The 16158-nt window shown below is 40.2% G+C and overlaps 1 long non-coding RNA gene across 1 annotated transcript; it reads right to left on the bottom strand.

The window, feature by feature from the left end:
- Positions 1-10265: 10265 nt before the first annotated feature.
- On the bottom strand, positions 10266-14582 carry LOC121831693 (uncharacterized). The gene is made up of 3 exons (XR_006075211.2): positions 14442-14582; positions 11824-11948; positions 10266-10697 (listed from the first exon to the last, which is right to left on the bottom strand). It is a non-coding gene; the product is annotated as an uncharacterized LOC121831693 (long non-coding RNA).
- Positions 14583-16158: the final 1576 nt, after the last annotated feature.

Below are 16158 nucleotides of genomic sequence, written 5' to 3'. Positions count from 1 at the left end.
AGCTAGCTTGACAAGATATTCCAAATAGTGCAATATGGATGTCCCAGGAATAACCAATCATTTCCTGGTTAGATTTAATACCTGCTCCACAAGTTGGGACTCATACTTGGCACCACTGCTGGGGTCAAGAACCTGTAAGTAGATAGATCAAAAATTGCTAGGGGAGAACCTACTACTACTTTGCTTGATTGGCTAGCATTAAGTCAATTCCCAATTACTTACTTTTATATGCATAGATTAGTACATCTCTCATCAGAGAAGGTTCTTTTTGCAGTAGTTTAACATAGAGACTCACAACTGGTCAAGCTGTAGAGAAGGAAAGACTTGGAAATTCTCAGCCTTAAATGGACATCTATATCACACCCTTTCCTCCCAAGGTTCAGAAATCATTGCAAAATAGGGGTGCAAATATTGTAAGAGGTGGATAGTGAGCAAGTACAAGGAAATTGTGTTTTTCAGACACATCTAGGTAGTTACACATATAGACTTACCACAGCTAATAGCAACCTTAATGCCAACAATATCCCCACGTGGAAAATGGAGACTGGCTTGAAGTCTCACCCTTATATAAGGAGCTATTTGCAGTTGTTAGAGTTTGAGAAAGTGGGGAGTTATTCTTCTTAAAAGTATATTCCTGATAGGTCAACCATACTTTAGTGGATACCTACATATCCAAGCACATATAGGCAGCAATACTATACTTGAGGGTTTCTTTGTGGTTGTTTTGGTTATTTGTTTATTTAAGGAAGGCACAAAGTTGGGTAGGTAGGGGATGGGGATGGATCTGAGAGCAGTTTGGGGAGGAGAATGAATATGATCAAAATATGTTATATGACATTCTCAAAGAACTAATATGAAAATGAGAAAAATAAATGAAATGAGAAAGCTAATCATGTAGTACTTTATAGAGTATAAATTCAAGCCTGTAGTTAACATATCAAGAAAAAAGAAATTATCTCTGTGAAAAATCCACATCTAGCATCAAAATTAATGATGAGAGATTAAATGCTTCCCTCCAAGACCAAAATCAAGACCCAGATGTCTACTCTTGTCATATCTATTTAACATCATGGTAGAGTTTTTATCTAAGATAATGAATTGAAGAAAATTAAGTAAATAGCCTCCACGTGAGAAAGAATGGAGCAGAAGTAGCATGTGTCTGCAGACAATGAGGTGATGACTAAAGAAATTCCTAAGTAAATATTTCAAAATGATGCTAATAAATTATATGCAAATGTAACCAGATACAAGATAACTATGCAAAAGAACCCTATTCTATTCATACACACTAACAATGAACAAACCCAAAAAGGAAGAAGCTAAGGAAACAGTTTCATTGTCAGTGAAATAAAAAAAATGACTAATACTTAGGGAATGCAACAAAAGAATTCAACAGAAGCCTGAGACACTGAAAACTCTAAAACATTATTAAACACAACTGATGGAACATCAAAAGTAAATACATAGAAAGACATCCTATATTCATGGGTAAGAAGACACTGTATTGCTAAAATGACAATGCTCTCTAAATTTATCTCAAGAGTCAACTTGAGACATATCACAGTCCTAGCTCCTAGTTTTACAACAGTTGCCAAACAGATTTTAAATTTTATGTGGATCTACAAGAAAGTCATGGCAAACATGTTAAACAAACAAACAAATAAAACCATCACCAACCTTATAGGACTTTACATTTTGTGATTTCAGAAGTCACATCTATCAAAACAAACAGGTTTTGGTTAAGACTGATAGACGAGGACCCTACTCTGTAGAAGGCTGATGATCATATAATTCAGGAAAAGAAATACTGTAGAAGTAGAATCTCCATCACTTTGGCTCACATTCTATTGTTCTAAGCAAGTTATACAACCAAAAATCATATAAGTGGGCTACGATACCCAACCATCCCTTAGGAAGAGGCAGGGAATATTCTAAGCACACACCTAGGTGGTATTTAGATACAGTGATGACATCATTTAGGGTCATAATAAGAAAAACGTATTTGGAGACAATTATATTTGCTCTCCCCTCCCAAAAGCTGAAGAAGTGTTAATGTATAACAGATATGGTGTTTGATATATAAATGAGCAACTGTCATTTGGAAGCACAATAAACAAGTGTTGGTGAGTTACCAGACCCTTGGAAGCTCATTGTTGAAGAGTTAGTTGTATTCAGCATACAGCCTAATCCACGGCTGTCTTCTCTGGGAACCCGAGTGGTAGCACATGTGTTGATCTGGGTATTGGCTGCAATGTTGTCTATCCTAAAGGCACAGGACCTCACTCCCAGACCATCCAAGGTGAGAATGAATGCCTGCCTTCTACAGGTGTGCATGCCTTTGCTGAATAGTGAGATCTGTAACCCTTTGCTCCCTTGCTTCCTGGAAAGATGGAGGTGACATTAAAACTCCTTTTCCATTTGGGTATCTGCCTTCTTGATATTGATCTCAATCTTAATGAACTAAAGATATCCTTTTAGCTTCATTCATATCGTTTTGTAACTAGCCTATGACAAACCAACGTGCTTGTTCACAGGCAACATTCTGATTCGTCTGTGTTTTATAATTTTAATTTTCCTTGGAGTTTACATAAAAAAACACCTCTGCTTATAAAGGTAAAGGCTTGGGATACAATAGCCAGCTAGGTGGGTTGACTTGGGATTCCCCACCAGAGTTTTAATATACAGGCTTCCTAGAAGCATGTACTCGCAGAAGTGTGGTAACAGCATCTTCACACTTTCCCAGGGCTCTGCCAGAGAAGCAGCCAGCCTCCAGGATGGGGAGAAAGGGTGTGAAAATGAAGCCTCCTCCTGAAAGGGCACAGCTCCTGTGCCTGCAGCAGCATGGGAACATTTCTAAGAACTTCAAATAACTAAGGCAAGTCCAAGATGTTCAACCACGCTTGTGAATAATGAGAAGCTATTTTAATAGCAACGAGATCAAATTATTTATCTATCAAAATGACAAAAATTGCAAATGTTTGCTAAAACCCAGCGTGGGTGAGAGTGTGCAAAATGTGCATTTTCACTGCCAGAGGAAGGTATGTGAATGAGTGTAGCACCTTCAAAGAGCAATTTGGAAAGAGCAAAGTGAAGTATGGATCTTTTGTGCATGTATCTTACCAATGAATTCATCTCTTTGCAAAGTCATGCTTAGAGCCACATCTTCCTGGCGGCACTGTTTGCAATTCCCCTGCTCTGTAAATGATCCGCATCTAAACAATGGCAGGTTTATAAAACAGATATGTGGTAGAATAACCTGAAATTATTTAAAACATTACAAAGTAGCTGGTGTGGAAAAACACTCAGCGAATGTTGCTAAATATTAAGTGCAAAGTAGAAATGAGCCCTTCAAAGAACTTTCCCAGACCTAGACAGCACTGACATCTTGGGATGCTGTCTACACGTGGTAGGATGCTGATCGGAGTCCATGACCTTTACCTACTCAGTGACAGGAATGATTACCCCAACTCTTAGCCGGCATGGTGGCACTTTCCTCTAATCCTAACACTCAGGACTCTGAGACAGGAGGATTGCCGACTGGAGGGCATCATGGACTACATAGTGACTTCTACATCAGACTGTGCTACCAAACAAGACACAGTCTAACACACACACACACACACACACACACACACACACACACACACACACACACACACTTTCAAGCAAACAAGTATCCTGTTCCTAAGTATAGAAGATCAAAACTATCTGCAGATGTGGCCAGATGTCACCTAGGGAAAGGGAACAGAGGACAGGTGAGTGTAACCACCTGGTTGCTCTGGACTGTGTGACCTTTGGAGCTAAGGGGCTTTAGTCACAAACCAAGACTGGCTCTTGCTGTTGCTGCATGACCTGCTCAGGAAACCCCTCCAACCTCAGTGTCCTCCTCATAGAAACTGTGTCCTAGATTACAAGAGCAGTACTGCTGCCCAGAGAACCCTCCAGAGCTGCCTTTAGAGGCCCTTTCCTCCAGGCCCCAGGCTTTCATTTCATACCCACCATAGAAACAGGGTACTCACCTCATCTTCTCCTTCTTCAGACTTCTCCATACTGCCCAACACCTTGGCACATTAGAAGAATTCTCCACATATTGTTTCTTTGGACAGTAGTCTCCTGAGAAGGGGTGGGGGTTAATACTTTAATGGTGAAGTGTTGTTGCTGAGGAAGACCTTTCCACTCAGCTGCCAGGTGTCTAGCCACAGGGAATGCTGGGACAATGCATCCATGCCTGGATCCTTGCATCCCCTCTTCCACACAGAAATTAAAAAAAATGGCAGTGGGGCTACACAGGAAAGGCATTTCATAAGAGTCTGGATGGCATGGTCTTTGGTGTGATGTCAGACCTTACTTGAGAAGAAGCTCTGTGTGGCCAAGGGCTGATATGGTTGCTATACCACAGAAGGGATATACGGTCAACCTAGATGTTGTAGAGGAAAGTCTTCAGTTACATTTAATTCACGTGGTTAAAGCAGCAAGAGTGTGTTTATGAGCACCCACCATGGTCTGGAGGTTGTATCGGGAGGTTCCATGGTGATTAAAAGCTTCCTTTTCTTGAGTTAGAAAAATCTGAATTTAAATCTCAACCCTGGCTTCTAGATAATAAATCAGAAAATATCTAAGTTTCCAAAATTGTACAAATAATAAATTTAGTTAGTACAAATAATAAATCTGTCTATCTCCCACCTCCCTCTCTCTCTCATACACACACATATGCATGTGTGTGTGTGTGTGTGTGTGTGTGTATTTGTACACAGGCGTACATATATACCTGTAATTATACAGACATACTACACACATATTAGTTCTTTTCCAGGTAGATAGATGGATGGATAGATAGATAGATAGATGGATGGATGGATGGATGGATGGATGGATGGATGGATGGATGGATGGATGGATGGATGTGTGGATGTGTGGGTGGGTGGATGGATGGATGGATAGATAGTTAGATGATTGGTAAACAATACTCTTACTTGGATTCCAGCAGGTTCCATTGTGCATATACCTCTTATGTAAAACAAAAAGGTGAATTGAAGTGAAAACCTTTGTCATCAGGACTTTCAGGCCATGCTAAGCAGATACAAAACTGAACACTTTCTGTTATCTGTGATATTCATAGGGTTTAATCTTTATTACTTCAAAAATATGTTAGTGAGATGCCAAAACATATATATGGTTCTCCAGTCGGATATGTATTCTTCAGACCTGGGGTCTCAATTTACAAAGAATATATTATTGAAAGTGCAGGAAAGTGAGAAATGGAAGATCAGAGAAAGAGAGTCCATGGCATGATCACACGGTCAGGAGAGACTGCAAACATTTATATTTTTTTATTGTATGTGTGTTTTGCCTGCACATATGTCTGTATACTGCACACATGCAATTCTCACAGAGACAAGAAGAGAGTGTTGGATGCCCTGAAACTGGAGTTTTGGGAGATTGTGAGCGGCAGCCAAACCCAGGTCCTGTGGAAGAGCAGCCAGTGTTCTATTCTGCTGAGCCATCTCTCCAGCCCCCTTACAAAAGACTTCAAAAAGAATTGCTGGAGAGTGGGTTATAGACATTCACCTAACCAACATTCCACCTGGTGATCAGTCTGCATCAGATATGACTCCAGGCATTTCAGAAATATGAAGTCATTTCCTAACAAACACTGAACTCATCCATTTCACAAGACATCTGTGATGTAAACTCCATTGTTACTTTCACTTTGTAGATGAACAGGTTGAAGGGTCAGCAAACACCAAGAAGCTTCTCAGAGTCATTTATAGGGCGCAGAGACAGAAATGTTCACACCTCAGACTTTGCTCTCCATTCCAGCGTTTGTCTTAGCCTGTCCCTGGGCTTTAGATACACATCAACAGCACATTCTGTGTCGCAGCTGTTAGATGTCTAACAGACATACAAGCTAAGGGCTCTTTTCCTTCTTCCAAAGTGCATATTTTCGTGTAAAACACCTGCTCATTTTCTATCAAAAATACAACTATCTGGGGACTCCAGCATGATGGTCAAAAGAATCAAACTGAGCTCTGTCCAGCTTGTAGATAATAGATCATAGATTATCTAACTTCTAATAGTAAACCTATCCCTTATATCTAGATATATATATGCATGTATATGTACAATATAGACATGTAGATGTGTATTTATATACACACATGCACACATATATACATATATCCCATTGGTTCTTTTTCTCTGAAGCACTGCCACAATGTGTGTGTGAGTGTTTGTGTGTGTGTGTGTGTGTGTGTGTGTGTGTGTGTGTGTGTGTGCATGCATTCTTGTGTACTTTCTTGATCAGATCTAGCAGAGTTCTATGATGCCTCCTATGTAAAAACAAATAAATGAAAATCTTTGGTTACCAGAATTGACAGGCCATGCTGAGCAAACAATAATGTTGGGATGCTTGCTTCCATGATACTCACAGAGCTTGGTTCTCACTATTTTAAAAGTACATTAGTGAAATGTACAAATGCATATATGCTTCTCCCAGAACAAATATGTTCTTCAGCAGTTTTGGTTTAGCTAAAATAAAGTATTTCCTTCTCAGATATAACTTTTGAGATATTTTCAAAAGAGAGAATCCCTTCTGTATAAAACAAATAAGCCCCATCATAGAACTTAGAGACACCTGACATACATCCCTTCCCTGAGGCTGCAAATCCTGGAAATTTAGAATAAATGTTATCTCAGGTCTCGTGTTACTTAAGGGTAGAATTCACAGTGGTTTGTGTTTGGGAAGAAATTTAATGACTATCTGAACAATTCAGGGATTATTCTAACATGGAATTATGTGTGTTCAATAACAACTCAATAAATTTCAGGGACCACATGCATTCTAATTACCTTGTTGCAGATTTAAATCAGTAAATAGTTCCTCTGTGAATAGAAATTACATCTGATATTTGTTTATATTAACAGCAGAGTACACATGAAGTGATCAGTTAATGCTTGTTAACTACGCACATGATTCAATGAATGAGCTCTAAATTCTACTATTGGACGTGGTCATACTTTCTTCATCTCTCCATTCTCTGTGGTAAGACCCTAGACTCAAGGGATTTGGCACATCTGCTTCTCCCTCATCAGGCTGTTCTCCCCAGCATTTGTTGCCTGAATACTGTCTAGAGTTATGTGGCCATGGCAAGAAGATAACATGTGTGAACAAAAAAAAAAAAAAAAAAAGCAAGCAGGAGGCAGATGAGTTCACGGCAAGTTCATGTCTCTCTTATTTTGGAAGGAAGTGGGAAAGGAGAACAAAGTTTTCATGAATAATGTTGCTTATTGAAACAGGCTCTCTTGCTCTGATGTGCTTAGGATGGATGCAGCATCATACTGACTTCAGAGGGAGTGGGAGTGCAGCTGACAGTCTTCCATCAGAGTGTTCATGAAGAAGGAGGAAGGCCCTGGCCCCCTCCCTTCCCTGGCCCTCCTCCTCCTGCTGCAGCCTGCCTTTCCTGCAGAGCTTCTGGCTGCTTCAAGGCACTGGGGGAGGAATTCATCAGGGGCTGACAAGTGGCATATGATATTAGCTTCCAATTACATGAAAGGACCTGAACCCCGTGGGATGGTATATTAGTCCCCCTCCGGGTTCCCAGCCCTTATGCCAAACAATAATGCCTGGATTCAGGAGGCATGTGGTACTCATGGTCATTTGGTGGTGGGCATGTGCCATCTATGGCCACCCTACTATGTGTTTCTGCTTCTACCATCACATGTCTTTCTTCCCTTCTTTTTATTCTCTACTCATTTGGTTCTGAGGACAAAAGGAGCTAACTCTGAAAGTTCTTAAAATACAACTTTGCTCCATTAGTATTAACTACCATGGTATCTTGTATTAAATCATATCATTAGAACTCATGAAATTCCCATGTAACAGGAGAGCATAAATAAAGGAATTTTCAGAGTGCATTAAGGAGCTCTGGGTGACTTAAAATATAACCAACATTTTGAAAGAACTAAGCATGAACTCTGAAATATAAAAACTGAGGACATTTCAGAGAAAATGGAACAATAAAAAGGATACAGATGCACAGACTCACACATATGTTTAACTTGAGAACTGATGCAAGAAAGCTGATATTTTCACTAAAAAGAGACCTAAAAAATAGAACAAGTATTATTATAGAGGAAAGAAAATAGCCAAAGAAAAAGTACAAGACAATGTCTTGGTTTTGAAAAGCATAATTCTGATGAAAAGATGTTGTTCCTATTCTAGTCCTGAGGATTTAAAACAAGGAAAGAAGTCAAACCAAGACACACCATCGTGTTTTTAGACAAGAGGGGCAAAGAGAAAAGTTTTAATTTTTTAAAACAGGAAAACAGAAGGCAATAGACAAAATGCTGATGAGATTATGGCACTGGACTCATAGTGATGTTAAAAATGAGAAGACATGAGAAATTATTTGAAAGTATTGCTAGCAATGGCTTCTCAATTAGAGGTCTACACCCGTCCAAAGAACAAATCACATATGAGGCGGCACTCACCTTTTTCTCAAATTAGCAACTGCTTGAAAAGCTGATGGACAAAATGCTCCACCAGAATGGAGGAAGATACCAAAAAGCTAGAGAAATAAGGTCCTCAAGGAAATAATTCCAGAAAAGACTATAAGCAAAGGTGATTTTAAGAATAATTTTGAAAGAAAGTCCCTAGTGGGCAACTAAAACAAATTAGAACAGGAAATACAGGAATTTAAGAAATATGAATTGACTCATCCCAGAAGGGCTGAGGATCAATAGAATAACTGATTTATTTGACTGTGAAAAAAGAGTTAGAAGGATAATGTTCTGTGGAGAATGTGAAGTAATTTATAAATAGAAAACCAAACATATGGAAAAAAGAGGCAATTATCAACACCAAGAAAAGCAAGAGGTTATATAACCAAGAAAAACTAATATAATGTTCCCTGTTCAACAATACCTTGCCTTTCTGGGCCTTAGTTTAGTGCTTGGTACATAGAAAATATTCAATATCATTTTACTGCCCATGCATTCTCATTAAACACATAGTGGTTAGAAACTGCAATACCCCTCTATGAAAATCAGTAGCAATACTTCAGAATGTGTTCTTACTTGGAAATCGTGTGTGCGCATGTGCGAGTATGTGTGTATATGTGTGTAAGAGAGAAGGGGGAGGGAGGGAGGGAGGGAGAGAGAGGGGGGAGGGAGAGAGTCTGTGTGGGGGTGTGGGGGTGAGTACATGTGAGTGTTTCTGCATGTGTATGTATGTGTATATATGTGAGTGTGTGAATGTGTGTGAGAGTGTATGTATGTGTATATATGTGAGTGTGTGAATGTGTGTGAGAGTGTATGTATGTGTGTGAGTGTGTGTGTGTATGTGTGTGAGTGTTTGTGTGTGTGTGTGTGTGTGTGTGTGTGTGTGTGTGTGTGTGTGTGTGTTTAAGTTTAAAGTGTGGTTCTATGGAGCTTGATGGACTCACTATCTAATATGACTGGTATCATTATAAAATAAGGGAAATATTAACTCAGGAAAGAAGACCATACAACAATGCAGTCACACTCTTATTTGTTATTTTTTCCCTAGAACAATATGTGTGAAGTTTCTTTCCATGCCAGTAGATGTCAAACTCTCATTTTTAAATTTCTATTTTAATTTAAACACATTGAAAATATTGTGCTGTGCTCCAGAGCACAGGTATTTTAAAATTCCTTTACCATTATCCTGTTGGTGGAGATTTAAGTTCTTCTCCCGTCATCTCACACGGGTAGATATGGGATGTGAAACAACTGACATGGAGTAAAGCTTTGAACACACCTGATGAGACAGCTGGAATCCAGGGCTCTTCATACGAGTTTCAGACTCTATGGCAATAGCTGAAAAATCTTCTACCCACTTCTGCAAAATTACTTCCCTGAAAGATAATTCACATACTATGAAGTTTACCCTTTCTGCAAATTTATACCCAGTTGTAACCAGCACTTTTTTAATGGGTTGAATTTCACACCTTACTACTAAATCACATTTTCAAATCCAAAACCCCAATTCCTCAGACATGGACACCTAGAAGGGGTGAGGGTGTGTCTTGTCTGAGAGGCTTTGGAGGGTCCACAGCCCAGCAGACACCTTGGTAGTACCAAAGACACTGCAAAGTTTCAACACCTGTAGCACTGAGAGACTAAAGGATAATATTGACTCAGGTGACTGGTTCAAAATGCCTCCAAATAAAAACTGCAAACGAAATCAGGAGCCCCCGTTAAACAGAATCTAAATGCTTACATTATTTTTTATTTGTTTTCTTCTTGTATTCCTGGACTGAACCTACAATTCAAGATTTTATTTTCCTTCTTTCTTTAAAAGCACCAGATAAAGGGGAAGCAAAGATGCATTTCCTAAAACCAGCTGATGTCATAACCTCACCCAAGTCTTATCACAGGAACCTCCCACACCCAGCTTGTCCATGTGGAGCCTCCAACAGCCAGCTTGTCTATGTGGAGCCCCTGAAGCAACTAATATCCAGACACAAAATGTGGGCAGTGTGCTCTCCAGATTCTTCTTGGTCCAGACTCCATTCTCTGGGGCCCCCATTATAGTTTGCTCCAGCCTTGTAAGGTCTGTATATAACAGTAGCTATTTGTCCCAGTGTCCTCCACCTTTGGTTCCCTGCTTTCTTCTTCTTGGCTTTTGATCCTCCTGTGTTACTTTCACCTACTTCCTTGGTCTCATTCTGAAGTGCCTGTCAATGCAAAGACAAGTTTAAGTGCACAAACTGGGGCAAACGTCCTGAGGTTGATACCCCCCCTGTCTTGGTCTTAGGTCTTTGTACATGTCTGTATGCCTAAGAGAACACAGTGGGTAACGAGCACGTTATAAACATCACAATTATAATTTATTACCTGTGTATAGCTAACCTCTTTAAGTTCTTTCTGAGACCAGTAAACAGGCTCACAGAGCATATTAGCCCCCACACTGGCCTAAGGAAGAAGAAGATAATGACCCACAATGTGCTTGGGCTCTATATTTTCTCTTCAGATCTCTGCAAGAAGCAATCTAGAATATTGTAGAGTATGCAGAATATTCATGGCATAACTCAATTATCATAATCTTTTCACTGTTTAATGACTGTCCCTTACCCTCCACCCAGCCTTAAAAATCTGTGTAATCAAAGAGAATGAGGATATGAAGGGGGAGAAATACTAGACAGCATGAGAGAGAATGTGAGACAAGGAAGAGGATGAGAAGCAAAACCGATAGTAAATCAAGAGTTAACAGAGAAAAGAATGGGGGGGTTGGTTTGAGATTCCCTCATGTGTTAGTGTATCTTGTTTATAACATTTAAATGTAATACCCTGTTATTGTTTGTTTTTGGCTTTTTTTGGGGGGTCCTGCCACCTAACTCCAAAATAAATCACACATGGAGGCTTATTCTTAATTATGAATGTCTGGCCTTAGCTTGACTTGTTACTAGCCAACTTTACTTAAATTATCCCATCTACCTTTGGCCTTAGGGCTTTCCCTTTTCTATTCCTGTATACCTTTCTTTGTTTCTTACTCCGTGGCTTGCTGTGTAGCTGCGTGGCTGACCCCTGGGTCCTCCTCCTTCTCTTATGCTCTTCTCTCCCAGATTTCTTCTATATATTCTCTCTGCCTACCAGCCCCACCTATCCTTTCTCCTGCCTTGCTATTGGCCATTCAATTCTTAAAAACCATCATGTGTTTTAGACAAGCACAGTAATACAGCTTCACAGAGTTAAACAAATGCAACATAAACAAAAGTAACACACCTTAAAATGATATTCCCTAACACTCTGTGGTGTTGAAAATGGGAATATCATGTGGTGACCCATACTTCTGCTACTTACCATATGTTGCTCCAAGTCTAAGCCTGTCTGTTCCCTCCAGTCTCAATCAGGTGGGTGTCCTGTGCCGAGGAGCTGCTTTATAAGCTAAAGTAGGTCCAGACAGCAAAGATTTGATTCCTAAGTAGCTGAAAGAAATTATGCTAAAGAAGTAAAAATGGTACATTTGGTGTTACAGAGCTAAAGCAAAAGATATTGGATTATTTAATTTAGAAACAACAACCAGCAAATCCATGCCATGCCATCTGCAATCAGCGTGCACCATTACAGTCACGCAGATGGCTGCTTCCAACAACCAGCAAGCCCATGCCATGCTACCTGCAATCAACGTGCACCCTTGCAGTTACACAGATGGCTGCCTCTGGGGAAGTTCCAGGCCAGTGGTTTGCAAACTTAGCCACATACTGTAATTACCTGAAAGCTGAAAAAGGATTTTCAGTGCCTAGGTTGTACCTCAGACCAACTAAATGGAGAGATTGTTTTTAAAGGTCCCTAGAAGACGCCAATGAGAAGCCAAGTTTACCAAACTATCTTGGATAACCCTGTAAATTAAATCAGTGTTGGGGTGGGAGGCTCTGCAGAGAGGCAGCATGTCAAGTAGCTCAAGAAATGACTGCACCTGTTGGGTAATGGAGGTAATGATTCAGGGACTGTCATAGGGCTATGAAAAGTCCATCTGTTTGAGAGGACAGTTAATCAAGTGACAGGCTTCAAAGCCGACTTCCACATTCCCTGACATATGGGTTGCCCCAAGTGTTTGATGGTCTTAGCTTATTGGTGGCTGTTTATGGCCATCTGCTGCCAGCAACTATGGAGGGGACTGACATGCTACCAGGCAGCTTCCTTTTATATTTGTGTCTCTACTAAATGACCTCATTTCTCAAACACTTAAAAAATACAGCTGTTATGGTTTGAGTTGGTTCTCCTAGTTTCATATGTTAAAAATCTTATGCCACCAGTGCCTCAGAATGTATGGTTATTTATAGGTGATACTGTTGTGGCTGCATCGCGAGACCCCCAAGCAAGACCACCACAGAGCCAATATCCGATGCAAAACACACAGGGGTTTATCAATAACAAGCAAGCCCAGGCTTGGTCCACATCCAACACACTGGCTAGTCAGGTGAAGGAGGACGGCTCTGAGCTCTCAGGGTGAGGAGTTTTTAAAGGTAAAAACTGCAAACAGGGTGGTACATGCCTTGGCATCATATGATTGGGTGAGGGTGTGTAACCTTTGAATTTACTGGTTGGGGGTTACAGTTATCATTTGGGGGCAGGCCTGAACAAGTCCCAGGCTTTGTCTTTGAGCTGCCATGGGGGCTGGCTGGCCTCACACATTCACATTGACCCATGTATGTAGCTCTAAGTTGGTAAGGGGTCCCAGACAGTAAACAAACTGGCTGAACCTTAAGCAGTAAGAGTACGTGCAGAAAGGGAGCTACTGCAAGGCCTATGTCTTTTGTTCATGGCCCTCCCTATGAAACTGAATTTGAGGCCTCATCTCTGAGAGAAGACTGACTGCCTGTTATGGCATCTGCTTGGTCCTTTCAATACTTAAGATGAGGTCATCCTAGAATAGGGTAAGTCCTCAATCAAGTATGATTGGGGCCACCTTCAAAGAAAGAATTTGGACAGAGGGCAATGTGTATAAGAAGAAGGCATCTGAAGATGTACACAGGGGGGGTAGAGTAATGCTCCCAGCAGTTATAAAGATGTACCAAACATGTCCAGCATACCACCAGAAGCCAGGCAAGAAACAAGGAACAGATCTTCCCTCAGAAGAAACCAACACTACCAATGATACTTGGATCTTGAACCTCCAACTTCCAGACCTGTGAGGTAACAAATTTGTAATTGAAAGCCATCATTTTGTGAGCCTATGTTACAACTTACGTTATGGGAAACTCATGCAACATCCAACCCTGGTGAAACCAGCACTGCACACTAATCAGAGCATAAAGTCTGAGGTGTGGAGAGAAAGGACCCTGAACTGATCAAAACCGCAGTTCCAATCCTGACTTCAGACCAGTCGCTCAAACAGCCATGCCTGGCCCCATGTGCTCCCTGTATGCAGAGTCCAGGCCATTGAAATGACCCAACAGAGACTTGTCCTGTATGTATACAACTTGTAAGTTTGCATGGGGCCCTGCTCCTGCCTTGACTCATCTACAATGCCCTTTTGAAATTCTTTATAATTTTTAAAGGATGTTTTAACTTTATTTTTTAACAAAGACCTTTTTTCCCCTTTGTACTGGGTTCCACAAATTGTGTCACTAGTTGTGTAGCTTGGCCCCCTTGTGGGACTCATAACAGTGGGAACAGGGGATATCTTTGACTCCTTTGCTGGCTTTTGGGACCTTATTCCTCATACTGGGCCACCTTGGCCAGCCTCAGCGCAAGGGGAGGTGCCTAGTCTTACTGCAACTTGATATGCCATGTTTTGTTGATATCCATGGGAGGTCTGTGCTTTCTTAATAGAAATGGAGGAGGAAAGGGTGGGGGCCAGAGGGGAGGTGGGGTGACTGAGAGAAGAAGAGGGATGGAAAACTGTATTTGGGATGTAAAATAAATAAATAAATTTAAAAAATAACAGAAAACAAATTGTGTCTCTACCTGCTTACCAGCTTGTTCCCTTGGTGAGATCCAGGTTACTTTCCTGAAGGATTTTTCATATATTCATTCTTCATTCATATATTCATTTTCATATACTTCATACATTCATTCATATATTCTACAAGTTCTGTTCCATTAGAGAACCCTGCCTAATACAACAAATAAATGATAGAGCAGAAGATATGGAAACTGACATATGCAATCTTGACATATGCTGTCAAGCTTTGAGCCTGTGCTAACCAATTGTGACTGAGAGTCATAAGGGTTGCACACCCCTTAGGACTTCTAAAGGAGGCTGCATGCCATGCTCTTTTATTAATATGGTTATTTTATTTACAATGCCTTTTGAAACTGACACAGGTTTAGATGTTCCTTAGAATAATGGGAAGTTGGAGAATTGTCCCCGCTTCTTCACATCCTCCATGAATTATAATTATATATCCTTGTCCTTTCTGTGAGCAGCTAAACTGTGTCCCATTGCGGCCAGAGTGACCTTCTGTGCACATCTGTATTGACTTGGCTATGTGACTTGTCATGACCAATAGAACTTACATAGAACTATTAATGTGTCACTCCCCAGCTGAAACCTTAAGGAACATTGATAGTTAGAGTTATCAACTTAACAAAATTTATAACCAACCACAAGACAGGTTTTTGCCTGCTTTGGAAGGTTATCTTGATTGTGTGAATTGATATGCCCACTGTGAGTGACATCATTTTCTGGATGTCATCCTGAACTATTTAGGTGGATGGGGGCTGTGGAGGAGTATCCATTATTTACTGCTTCCTTATTGTGGATTCTGTGTGATCAGATGCTTAAGCTCCTACCTCTAGACCTCTATATCATGAAGTACCTTGAACTATGAGCCTGTCTGTAACACAAATTGATAAATTGTCTTATAATAAAAAAAAATCAGAGCCAGATATTGGGGCCAAAGCTGAAAGACCAGAGAAACGAAACAAACCAGCCACGTTCTTACCTCTATAAAATCCTCAGCCTACAGAGAGTGAGTTCCTGTTTCCTCACACCTTATATACCTTTCTGTGTCCTACCATATTATTTCCTGGGATTAAAGGCATGTGTCAGCCCTACCTGGTTCTGTTTCTCTCATGCAGCCCAGTGTGGCCTTGAACTCACAGAGATCCAGTGGATCTCTTACTCCCAAGTGATACAATTAAAGGTGTGTGCCACCACTGTCTGGCCTCTATGTCTAATCTAGTGGCTGGCTCTGTCCTCTGATTCCCCAATAAGTTTATTAGGGTACATAATATATCACCACATTTCCCCTTTTTGTCTAAAATAATAAAAGATTATAACTAATATAAAAAATTATATACAATAAGTATATACAATATATATAGTCAAGAATCACATTAACAATGTTTAGTCCATTAACATTTGACAGATTCAGACAAAAACTCCATTATTTAGCCTATTTTGATGAGTCCAAAATGTACCTAATTCACTTTCTATTCTAACTTGTATTACCAACCGAAAACTATCTTTTGATGTCTTTCAAATTTACACACTTATCCACCTCTTAGTGAGTTTCTTTTCTGAATTTCTTAACAAGGAAAACTCTTACTATCTAATCTTCAGCTCACTCAGAGACCTGAGAAGGAAATAATATTAACTGAGTAAGCAGGAAGTGCAAACAAGCAACTTTTTTTGTTATTATAAGATTATTTAGCAATTCATGTTACACCTGTCCTGGCTAGTTTTAT

The sequence above is a fragment of the Peromyscus maniculatus genome, chromosome 8, assembly GCF_049852395.1.
Source record: "Peromyscus maniculatus bairdii isolate BWxNUB_F1_BW_parent chromosome 8, HU_Pman_BW_mat_3.1, whole genome shotgun sequence".
NCBI classification, from domain to species: domain Eukaryota; kingdom Metazoa; phylum Chordata; class Mammalia; order Rodentia; family Cricetidae; genus Peromyscus; species Peromyscus maniculatus.
Note: the sequence above shows the minus strand (reverse complement) of the source record. Positions and strands in the feature narration are given on the sequence as shown.